The sequence below is a fragment of the Rhinoderma darwinii genome, chromosome 4, assembly GCF_050947455.1.
Source record: "Rhinoderma darwinii isolate aRhiDar2 chromosome 4, aRhiDar2.hap1, whole genome shotgun sequence".
Lineage (NCBI taxonomy): Eukaryota > Metazoa > Chordata > Amphibia > Anura > Rhinodermatidae > Rhinoderma > Rhinoderma darwinii.
The window spans coordinates 237,431,840-237,445,191 of NC_134690.1; the positions used below are offsets into that span (position 1 = coordinate 237,431,840).

General features: G+C 41.4%; 1 protein-coding gene across 2 annotated transcripts in view; it reads left to right on the plus strand.

The window, feature by feature from the left end:
- The window catches only part of NT5DC1 (5'-nucleotidase domain containing 1), a 318,179-nt gene that overhangs the window by 85,742 nt on the left and 219,085 nt on the right, over window positions 1–13,352 (plus strand). The gene's annotated exons all lie outside the window — the stretch shown is intronic.

The following is a 13,352-nucleotide window of genomic DNA, read 5'->3' on the forward strand; positions in this document are numbered from 1 at the left end:
AATTTTCTTATATTTCTATAAATATTTATACACATAGCAACAAGTCAGATGCTAGATTTCATTGGTCTAAATTTAAATCAATCTTCATCAGACCAATAAATACAGTAAATCGATTTGAACAGGGCCGGATTCAGCACCCGTCAAGGTTGGGCAGATGCCAGGGCCCATGGCGTAGGACTTCTGCTCTCTACCCTGCATTAAGCCCTGTGCAGTTTCTCTTACACAGTACAGCGTGAGGAACTACACAGGACTCTGCTACGTATTAGGGTATGTTCACACGCACTATTTACGGACGGAATTCGGGCGTTTTTGCCCAGAATTACGTCCGAAATAGCATCTCAATAGCGTCGGCAAACATCTGCCCATTCATTAGAATGGGTTTTACGATGTTCTGTGCAGACGGTCATTTTTTTTACGCCCCGCTGTCAAAAGGTGGGGCGTAAAAAAGACGCCCGCGTCAAAGAAGTGCCTGTCACTTCTTCAGACGTAAATGGAGCCGTTTTCCATGGACTCCATGGAAAACCAGCTCCATTTAACGTCCGTAATGGACGCAGCAAAAAGCGCCTCAACATGCCATTACGGCTGAAATTACGGATGTGTTTTTTCCTGAAAACAGCCCCGTAATTTCAGCCGTAACGGACGCTGCCGTGTGAACATACCCTCATTCAGCCTCTTGTACCATTTCTCTAATGGGTCTCAAACTCAGGACCTGCTGTATGGGCCAGTGAGCCAGAGGACTGACTTTCTCACTAAAAACTTTACAGGCATACTATAATGGTATATATATATATATATATATATATATATACACACTACCGTTCAAAAGTTTGCGGTCACCCAGACAATTTTGTGTTTTCCATGAAAACTCACACATATTTATCAAATGAGTTGCAAAATGACTAGAAAATATAGTCAAGACATTGCCAAGGTTAGAAATAATAATTTTTATTTGAAATAATAATTTTCTCCTTCAAACTTTGCTTTCGTCAAAGAATGCTCCATTTGCAGCAATTACAGCATTGCAGACCTTTGGCATTCTAGCTGTTAATTTGCTGAGGAAATCGGGAGAAATTTCACCCCATGCTTCCAGAAGCCCCTCCCACAAGTTGGATTGGCTTGATGGGCACTTCTTGCGTACCATACGGTCAAGCTGCTCCCACAACAGCTCTATGCGGTTGCGATCTGGTGACTGCGCTGGCCACTCCATTACAGATAGAATACCAGCTGCCTGCTTCTTCCCTAAATAGTTCTTGCATAATTTGGAGGTGTGCTTTGGGTCATTGTCCTGTTGTAGGATGAAATTGGCTCCAATCAAGCGCTGTTCACAGGGTATGGCATGGCGTTGTAAAATGGAGTGATAGCCTTCCTTATTCAAAATCCCTTTTACCTTGTACAAATCTCCCACTTTACCAGCACCAAAGCAACCCCAGACCATCACATTACCTCCACCATGCTTGACAGATGGCGTCAGGCACTCTTCCAGCATCTTTTCAGTTGTTCTGCATCTCACAAATGTTCTTCTGTGTAATCCAAACACCTCAAACTTCGATTCGTCTGTCCATAACACTTTTTTCCAATCTTCCTCTGTCCAATGTCTGTGTGCTTTTGCCCATATTAATCTTTTCCTTTTATTAGCCAGTCTCAGATATGGCTTTTTCTTTGCCACTCTGCCCTGAAGGCCAGCATCCCGGAGTCGCCTCTTCACTGTAGACGTTGACACTGGCGTTTTGCGGGTACTATTTAATGAAGCTGCCAGTTGAGGACCTGTGAGGCGTCTATTTCTCAAACTAGAGACTCTAATGTACTTGTCTTGTGCCTCAGTTGTGCAGCAGGGCCTCCCACTTCTCTTTCTACTCTGGTTAGAGCCTGTTTGTGCTGTCCTTTGAAGGGAGTAGTATACACCGTTGTAGGAAATCTTCAGTTTCTTGGCAATTTCTTGCATGGAATAGCCTTCATTTCTAAGAACAAGAATAGACTGTCGAGTTTCACATGAAAGCTCTCTTTTTCTAGCCATTTTGAGAGTTTAAGCGAACCTACAAATGTAATGCTCCAGATTCTCAACTAGCTCAAAGGAAGGTCCGTTTTATAGCTCCTCTAAACAGCAAAACAGTTTTTTCAGCGGTGCTAACATAATTGCACAAGGGTTTTCAAGTGTTTGCTAACTGTGTTAGAAGGCTAATGGATGATTAGAAAACACAATGTACCATTAGAACACTGGAGTGATGGTTGCTGTAAATTGGCCTCTATACACCTATGTAGATATTGCATTAAAAACCAGACGTTTGCAGCTAGAATAGTCATTTAGCACATTAATGTATAGAGTGAATTTTTGATTAATTTAATGTTATCTACATTGAAAAAAACTGCTTTTCTTTCAAAAATAAGGAAATTTCTAAGTGACCTTAAACTTTTGAACGGTAGTGTATGTGTGTGTGTATATATATATATGTCAGTACATTATGGGTGGAAAAAAAGATCAAAAGTTATTTTTTTTTTCTAGAAAGTCCACGTCACTAAAAAGAATGGCACAAAAACAATTGCAATAAATTAAATTTTCAATAAACTTTATTAAATAAACATCACAAAACTGTAAAAACATATTTGGTACATTACAGTGAACACATTATTTCTAAATAAAAATGGTGCAATTGCTGTTTTCCCCCGTGTATTAACCAATAATAAAAGTTAATATAAATTACACGCTTACTTATGTGTATGACAAAATAGGGCTTAAGGAAAACTACTTCTTATCTCGCAAAAAACAAAACCTCATTTACCTATGTTAATGTAAAGATAAAATATAATTTTTTTTGTTTTGTTATGGCTATGAATGTGGGAAAGCAAAAACCCAAAAAATTCTGCCCCTCTGAACAAGTTCAGCACCCACATCATCCGACAATACATTTTGCGGCATACAGCTGCCTCTCTCATTCTTAGGCCTCATGCACACCAACGTAGTGGTGTGCACGGCCGTGATTTGCGGCTCGGATGGCCACGGAGTTTCATCTGTGGGCCGTGCACATGTCATTAATTTCTATGAGCAAAGCACGGCCGTAATAAGACATATCCGTTCTTTTTGCGGTCCAGGCTCCTGGGCCATGCACGGACCGTGGAAACCATGGTCGTGTGCATGGGCCCATTGAAATCAATGGGGTCGCAATTCACCTGCAGATTTGCGGTTGAATTGCGGTCGCAAAAATATGTTAGTGTATGTTCGCTCGTGATTGTGTAAATGTCATTTTTGCTGAAAAACACACATGAAAAAAAAAATGCCACAAAAACGTCACTGGAGACATTATTGTTATATAGTATACTGGGTGGATGAAAGAAATGAAGGGGGAATTCACACTGCGGATTTACAGTGCAGATTCCGCACCACAAATCCACAGAAATTTACAGTACAACGAATGTGAAGGGCGTTTTGAAAACCGTCGCCCACATGTAGAAAAAAAAATCCATGCAGCAAAATTATCATACTGCAGATCTCCAAATTCATAGCATGCTCTTTATGTGGTCGAAATGCCATGGATTTCACCCATTTAATGTAAAGGAGGAAATCGGCTACAACATACGGTGTAGGCGCCGCATATTCACCGGGAATTTGCGGTGATAAGTGAGGAGGAATTTTTCCACTTCATGAGCCTAAGTGATCCCTCTGTGACTCTAGCAACCAAAGGACCTACGTAAACCTAGAGCCGGCCCTGGCTTCAGTTCACTACATTGTGCATGTTGGTACCGATTTTCGGATCTACGCTTAATCATATACCCTTTCAAACTTACACATTTTGAACACCATTTTTGCAATACATATAGATATATATTAATTTTAAAAAAACAAGTAGTCTTATAAATATATTGTAATTTTCTATCTTACATCTGCTATTATAGCCAGAGCTCCATTAACAATTCTGTTGATTTATATTGGTAACAGTTAACAAGCTTGTAAACCGACACATCCCCAACTACTATGCTCCTGTAATGTAGTGAGGCAGTGCCTGGTGTAACGACTACACAGAATGCACATTTCCAGAGGACTCTCTGTGCAGACAGTGAGCCAGCAAGGGTTGCTGGAAAGTTTCAGCTTTGAAGCCTGTAGAGGTATGAAGGTCTGGGCTATAATGTATCTTTTAACTTAGGATCCATTCAAGATACATTGCATTTACACTTTTTATGTAGATTCAGTTTATTTGTAAACTAAAATAGTTTACAAACTTAAAAATATCATTTAAATGACTGTGAAATGTTTCTCCCAGAGACATGTTTAGAACTTCTTAGTGTTTTCCCAATGGCCAGTTTCTATAGTTAGGAGTATTGGTATTATTGTACACATCATGTGTAGGCAGGTTAGCGACTGGGCACTTTCCCGCCAACGTAAATTAGTTTAAGACTAAACGCCACTCTTAACATATTTGCCCAAATAAGCTCAGTTTTGAGAAGATTTAATTTCAAGTAGTAAGAGGACATGACAGCTTAAGACAATTTTTTGGGGTTTTGAGCATGCACCGAATTATTTAAGTGCATGTAACAGGCTTTCTAACATTTTTTTCGCCGTTAAAACTAAGCCTGGTTAGACCAAGCGTACATTTGCAAAAAGTCATAGATGCAATCTTTCATTAATTTTGTGACATTTGCATGACATTTTACACTACAGTGAGCATTCTCCAAAGGTGAATAAAGCAAATTGACATACATCTATGCGAGATGTTGAGAATTTTGTGCGTGTCCAGTAAATTTTGCACCATTTTAGTGACAAGAAAATCTGTTGGGACAAAACCACTTTTTTATACATTTTTATATTTTCCCTATTGTGTTTTGTGCAACTTTCAAAATACTTTTTATTAAAAATTATTTTTACTTTTTCAGATACAGCTGCTTTGTATCCTGTACACAGTGCAGCTGTATATAGCGCTGAAACCTTTATCCGTCTGGTCAGCGTTACGGACGAGTTTAGTGTCAGCGGGTCAGGATCGAGCTGTTACTGATCACATATAAGTTCATAACTAAGATGTGATTGATTACAGGTGGATCATGCATGACCCGCTGTCGCTTAAGCCATCAGTCCCGCGGACCTGAACGATTTAGGTCTTAGCGAATGATACAGCTTGTCTGTATACAGGATACAAAGCAGCTGTATTTCAAAAAGTTACAATAATTTTTAATAAGATGTAATTACAAAGTTGTACCAAACACACCGATATATATAAATAGGAAGAAGGAAAAAATGTCTGGCACTGCTGAACCAGAATCACTTGTATGAACGGAGTATATCAAATGGTTTTCTTATCTTTGCTGATTATAGCAGCCAAGTTGCCCGGAGGTGCTCATCGATCAGTACAGCACAATATAGCTTGAATAAAACGAGATAGAAGATATCGAGGCACTCACCGGATTATCAACAAACTTCTTTATTTCTGGATCTCGGTCAGGATGTGGAATTAGCCTACGGCCGTTTCACGTGTACACGCTTCCACAAGGCCTTGAGGAAGCGTGTACGCACATGAAACGGCCGTAGGCTAATTCCACATCCTGACCGAGATCCAGAAATAAAGAAGTTTGTTGATAATCCGGTGAGTGCCTCGATATCTTCTATCTCGTTTTACACCGATATACAGTGGAGAAAATAAGTATTTGATCCCTTGCTGATTTTGTAAGTTTGCCCACTGTCAAAGACATGAACAGTCTAGAATTTTTAGGCTAGGTTAATTTTACCAGCGAGAGATAGATTATATTAAAAAAAAAAAAGAAAATCACATTGTCAAAATTATATATATTTATTTGCATTGTGCACAGAGAAATAAGTATTTGATCCCCTACCAACCATTAAGAGTTCAGCCTCCTCCAGACCAGTTACACGCTCCAAATCAACTTGGTGCCTGCATTAAAGACAGCTGTCTTACATGGTCACCTGTATAAAAGACTCCTGTCCACAGACTCAATGAATCAGTCTGACTCTAACCTCTACAACATGGGCAAGACCAAAGAGCTTTCTAAGGATGTCAGGGACAAGATCATAGACCTGCACAAGGCTGGAATGGGCTACAAAACCATAAGGAAGACGCTGGGTGAGAAGGAGACAACTGTTGGTGCAATAGTAAGAAAATGGAAGACATACAAAATGACTGTCAATCGACATCGATCTGGGGCTCCATGCAAAATCTCACCTCGTGGGGGTATCCTTGATCCTGAGGAAGGTGAGAGCTCAGCCGAAAACTACACGGGGGGAACTTGTTAATGATCTCAAGGCAGCTGGGACCACAGTCACCAAGAAAACCATTGGTAACACATTACGCCGTAATGGATTAAAATCCTGCAGTGCCCGCAAGGTCCCCCCTGCTCAAGAAGGCACATGTACAGGCCCGTCTGAAGTTTACAAATGAACATCTGGATGATTCTGAGAGTGATTGGGAGAAGGTGCTGTGGTCAGATGAGACTAAAATTGAGCTCTTTGGCATTAACTCAACTCGCCGTTTTTGGAGGAAGAGAAATGCTGCCTATGACCCAAAGAACACCGTCCCCACTGTCAAGCATGGAGGTGGAAACTTTATGTTTTGTGGGTGTTTCTCTGCTAAGGGCACAGGACTACTTCACCGCATCAAGGGGAGAATGGATGGAGCCATGTGCCGTCAAATCCTGAGCGACAACCTCCTTCTCTCCACCAGGACATTAAAAATGGCTCGTGGCTGGGTCTTCCAGCACGACAATTACCCGAAACATACAGCCAAGGCAACAAAGGAGTGGCTCAAAAAGAAGCACATTAAGGTCATGGAGTAGCCTAGCCAGTCTCCAGACCTTAATCCCATCGAAAACTTATGGAGGGAGCTGAAGATCCGAGTTGCCAAGCGACAGCCTCGAAATCTTAATGATTTACAGATGATCTGCAAAGAGGAGTGGGCCAAAATTCCATCTAACATGTGTGCAAACCTCATCATCAACTACTAAAAATGTCTGACTGCTGTGCTTGCCAACAAGGGTTTTGCCACCAAGTATTAAGTCTTGTTTGCCAAAGGGATCAAATACTTATTTCTCTGTGCACAATCAAATAAATATATATAATTTTGACAATGTGATTTTTTTTAGATTTTTTTTTTTATATAATCTATCTCTCACTGGTAAAATTAACCTAGCCTAAAAATTCTAGACTGTTCATGTCTTTGACAGTGGGCAAACTTACAAAATCAGCAAGGGATCAAATACTTATTTCCTTCACTGTATATATACATATATATATATATATATATATATATATATATATATATATATATATATAATATACACACATATAAATGTCTATGTATTTCTGAAAGAAAACAGTATTTGCAGAGGTTAAACGTTGTGAAGTTATGTACACTTATTATAGTAATCTATGTTAAAATATTATTTATATAAAGAAAATAATTTATTAATGAAGCACTCCCATGAAAATTTGTATTGCTTTGCCCGTTTGTAGTATAATAAGTCTATGAGATTTATTGACAAATGGGCAAAGTAATAAAAATTTCACGGGAGTTCTTCTTTAAATGATCTCTTGGTATTTTTTTCAGTTTATTTAATAGTAATAAGAAAATCGAGATTCAAATCAAAAATCGGCCATATGGTTGAAAAAAAATCTAGATTTTATTTTTGGGCATAATCGCCGAGCCCTACCTACAGCTCTTAAAAATTGTTTGCTTCAACATTTTACTAGGAACATTTCTGGATCATGTCTAGATCAGAGTATCCCATACTCAAATAAATTACATCAAAGTATTCCCAAGGCTATGGATCATACATAATACCTATTAAAAGCGCAATATGAGGACTGGGCAATTATGACCTAAATCAAAATCACGATTAATTGAACATGTAACCTTGATTACGATTATTTAGGCCACACCACTTTTTGCATGTCACGCCCCCTATTTGCAGGCTACTCCATTGAATTAATATTTATCCCCTGAGCCTGCTGTATACTACTAGTATATAATATATCCCCTGAGTCTGCTGTATACTACTAGTATACAGAAGGTTTAGAGCCAGGGGCTATACATACAGCATATATATTATACGGCAGGCAGGTACAGGGGGTATATATTATATACAGTAGTATACCATACCACTAACACTTGGCTGAGGCATCTCAAAGTCAGGTTCTTCCTGACTAGTGTGTTCTTAATCTTCGAGGTCCTTCTACCCAGCTTCTTTTCAGCATCAAGAAAAGTACACAAACAATGAAGAGCAGCAATTTATAAGAGAGGAATCATAGGCCTGTTTAACATACCGTATGTCGCCAGAGGTGGTCAGGACATGCTCAGTGCGCAAAGTCAGCTGCCTCTCTGCTGCGGTCGTGCGGTCGCCGCTCACCCCCGACAGTCCCCATACTTTCTGCTTTGTTCCGTCTGCTTCCTCTCTGATGCGGTCGCCTCTCACCCCCCCCCCCCCCCCCCCCCCCGCCGGACGGTCCCCATGCTTTTTGCTTTGTTTTGTAAATAAAGCAGAATGCATGGAGACCATCCGGCGGGGGTGTGAGAGGCGACAGAAGCAGAGAGGAAGCTGACGGAACAAAGCAGAAAGTATGGGGACTGTCGGGGGATGAGCGGCGACGGCTGACCAAAACAAGGTGGACTAGCTGTAAATAGTGCAGCGACTGCACTGTGCCATTTGCTGCTCGTGTGGGAGGTGGGAGACAACTCTTGGCTCAGACAGGGCCCACCAGCTGATTTGGTGGTCTGCTTGTACCTCAGCAGCCAGCATAAACATTCTGTAAATGATAATCCCTGCTCTCCAGGCAGCCATAACTTCGGCGTTCTGCAGGAGTAGCGTCGATACTGTCACATTGAGCCTGCTCTGCCATTGGCTATCCGAAACGTCAGTAACTGCATGCTATCCAATCAGAATCGCTGATATGTTAATCACATATCAGCGATTCTAATTAGATAGCATACAGTTGCATACGGCAGAGGCTGGCCTGCATGTAGTAAACGAACCGAAATGCGAAGATGATGTCGGTTATCTGCGCTGATTTTCGGTTTCGGTTATTTTTCGATTAATTGCCCAGCCCTACCCCTAGGGCAGTGTTTCCCAACTAGCGTTTCCTGGAATTCTGGGGATCCTTGAAAACTAGTGAAGGTTTCTCTATAGGGCTGGGCGATTAATCAAATTAATTTAATTAATTCACGCTCAAGGACTCTCACGATTCTGTTTTTTAACGATTCTTCAGTGGCCCATCGCGCTGTGCTGCAGGAGGAAGCTCCGCCCCGCCGCCTCGTCACTGCCTGGTCCGCCCCGTTCTGTCCCTGCTTCCCCACGGAACTGCTGTTCTGTACTGAACAAAATGATACAGTACGGAACAGCGGGGAAGCAGGGACTCCTCGTATATAGCGATACCACCCCGCTGTAGATAACAGCTCCCTTGCAGATCGCACCACCACCCCCTGCCGATTGCACCACCACCCCCCCTTGCAGATCGCACCACCACCCCCCCTTGCAGATCGCACCACCACCCCCTGCCTATCGCACCACCACCCCCCCTCGCATAACTAACCCCCACTGTAGATTGCACCACCACCCCACCTTGCAGATCGCATCACCACTACCCCTTGCAGATCGCACCACAGTAGCTCCCACTAGGAGCTGAATCCCAGGCCAAAGTCTCGGCAACCTCTGACCGGGGATTCAGATCCTAGTGGCAGCTACAGTGGCGATATCTACAAGGAAGAAGGGGGGTGCTATCTACTTGTGGGGGTGCGATCTACAAGGAAGTGGAGGTTCTGCTGCGATCTACAAGGGGTGGGGTGAGACCTACATGTGGGGTTGCTATCTACAAGGGAGGAGGGGTGCTGCGATCTATATGGGGGGTGGGGGTGCTATCTGCAAGGGTGTGTGGCACTATCTACATGGGCACTGTGGCACTATATTTGGGGGTGGCACTATGTGGGTACTCACTATATGTGGGCACTGTGGAACTGACTATATGGGCACTGTGGCACTATGTCCCTATATGTGGGCACTGTCGCACTATGTCACTATGTGGGCACCGTGGCACTGTCACTATGTAGGCACTTTGGCACTATGCCACTATATGTGGGCACTGTGACACTATGTGGGCACTGTGGTACTATGTGGGCACTATCTCCAGGGACATTGTGGCACTATCTACATGGGCACTGCTGTCTTCAGGGGATTAATACAAAAACCGTAACAAATTAAATCCATCCTTTTTTATTTTTTATTTTTTTTTAACGACCATGAAAACGGATAGACGGACTGGAAATGGATGAGAATTTGGAGACACTGATGCAAAATGGACATGAAAAACTGACATTTGATCAATTTTTAATGATCATTTTTTTTTTCACTGTTGTGTGACTGTAGCCTAAGTGTCTATGTTTCGTTCACATGTACCGTGATCGGGCTGGGAAATCCGGCGGACACACGGACCGTTTTTCACTGTCCAATCACGGTCGCGTGATTCTAGCCTTAATGTAATTTATTAAAACTACCATCGTGGGGCCGGTACAGCACAGGGTCCTGCTCAGACTTCAGATACCATAATGTAATCTCGCCCCAGAGTGCCCACTCGGCGCTATCCGTCTGGCCCTGCTGCAATTTACACTGCTCTCGTCTGCAATGTCGGGGACCGGCTGAGGTGGTGATAGGCAGAGGGGGATTTTAGTACACGCAGTGCATCATTGATTATAGTTTCTGTTAACATGTTCCCTGTCGGTGAATCAAATAGATAGACATTTTCCAATTGTATTTCTGATAAAAAAGTATTTGCAGAGGTTAAAAGTTGTGAAGTTACGTACAATTATAATAGTAATATATGTTAAAATGTTATTTATATAAAGAAAATAATTAATTAAATTATCTCTTGGTATTACTGTTAAATAAACGAAAAAAAAAATAAGGAAATCGAGATTCAAATTGAAAATCGCCCAAAGTGTTGAAAAAAATCTGCATTTTATTTTTTGGCAATATCGCCCAGCCCTAATAATCTAGAACATAGCAGCGGGAAAAAAAACCTGTCAATTTCAGGGTGGGCTCACACATATCGTAATTGCTGCAGATTTTCTGGATTTGCAGGTGCAGCGCATTACAGTAGTATAAAAGTGGATGAGATTTGAACACATCTCATCCACACGCTGCAGAAAATTTCTGTGCAGATGTAACAATTTGCAGCAAGTCAGGAATGGTTGTGTATTTGTTGCAGATTTTCCCTATTGAGTTTAATGGGGAAGGAAATTCCCATCAGATACTAAATATTACTCTTTTGTTTTTTTTTTGCTGTGGAATATCTGTGTGTCCGCAGCAAAATTGCAATTAGAATAAACAGCAAAAAACCCTGTTTCCATGTTAAAAAACAAAAACACTATACTCACCTCTTCTGGCGCTCTCATAGCAACGCGTTCCTACTCCTCCGACTGGTCTGTGCAGCTCCACTGACTGGTCTTTGCGCATTTTGTCCAATGTGACCACTGCAGCCTATCCCAGGCTCTATCTCCTCTGCTTTTCTCAGCAGTGGTAAATCTAGCCAAAAATGTGCATCAAATGAAACACTATTTGGGGCAGACCTTTAGCTGAAATTCCCTGCGGCATCTGAGTTGGATTTCCCGCCGACTTTTCCGCAGCAAATCCAGCCCGTGTGAATATACCCTTATCGTAGGGACAGCAAAGTGATTTCAGCCTACTAAAATATACTTGGCAGAGCAGTCAATACATGTCAGCCAGAATATAGAGCTAAACAAGAATTCTAGTATACTTTACCATCTGCAACACCAAGCTGCTTTAAGGTAGGAATGGTTGGTGTTCCTCAGAAGTAAAAAAAAAAACTATTATCAGAGGTTCCTCCATGGTAATAAAACAGATTAACTGCCCATGAACATGCCATTTACCCCCTGGGGTACATGTAACACCGTTTCAGAACCATGAATCTAGAATGGAATGTATTTACTCAAATGAGTCCCTGTTCCTTCTAATATAATTTCCCTATCTGACACACAAAAACACATATAGCTGTTGGCTGTATCCTTGTTCAGGATCTCCCCCAACCTCCCCATAAACGTGCATGCCTGAAACCTCTGACAGAGGTTTATCTCCTGGCAGACTGAATTATCGGGCATGCTGAAAGACCGCATGCCGGATTCTAGTTTCCCCAGACATCTGCCCCCTTACACATTAGATTTCCCCTAGACATTTATGGGCAGCTGTAAGCCAATTTAATTGAAAGTCAGTTGACTCTTACTATTTGGGTACGCTCACACTTGGCATACCTGCATTGTATTTCCGCAGCGTAAACATAAGCTGAGGAAAATGTTACAATGTATGCCTATAGGAAAAATATTCAGCAACTCAGACAGATTTCTCTTGTGCTTGCATTGCGGAATATATTTTTCCCAAAGACATATACTGTTAAGTTTTCTGCAGCATATGTTAACACTGCGGAAATACAATGCAAGAATGCCACGTGTGAGCGCGATTTTTAAGTGTTTGTGAAAGTTGGAGTAGCAGGAGAAAACCCATGCCAACACATGGAGAATATACAAATATTATAGAAAATTGCCATTTATGGTGGGTTTTCAATGACTGGCAAGCAGCTTCTTGTTATTTCTTTCTTATGTGTGGCTCTTGAATTGAATACTGGATACCTTCAGAATATGGTTTTAAGAAAACTGATTTTATGAAATTTATTTGTCCCATCAGAATAGAATGAAGCCTATTATTTTATACAACATTTATGCAGAGCCACTTTTATTTAGACAGATTTGTAGGTTTTTAAGGGGATGAGCTGTTTGCTTCGGGTCCTCTTTTGGGTCAAGTGAGAAGTTTGAGTAGGCCAAAACGTTAATTTTATTTCTCATCTGTCATCCAAATGTAGGTTTACTTAAATGTTTTGGGTAACTGTCTTTCTGCAATGCCCAATTATACTTCAGCTTATGGACGCAACAGACATTCTACTGTACTTTAAAGTACACTCCACGCAAAACTGATACAATCGGTTATGCCAAGGGCAGGGCCTCAAGGGGGAGGTAGATAACACAGGAATTCTTTTGTGTAGTCTATAAAAATCCCTGTGTCATGCACCACCATCATATTTGATATGCAGAAAGTATTTTTTTTGAATGGTCACTAAATTTTAATAAACTTTGCATAAATCAAAAGTAAGAAATAAAAGAAACTTTGCAATATATCTTATTAGAGAGAAAATGCCTCTTTTCTCCACATATCAGGCTTCCCCTTCCCCCAACTGTTTACTGCTAAATTTATCTCCTCAAGTCGAGATGGACTATGATCTAACTCAAGGATCGGGTTATTTACAACCATAGAAGTCTGTGGAGAGGGGGGAGGAGGGAGCAGAGTGTGAGAGAAGAGGCTGC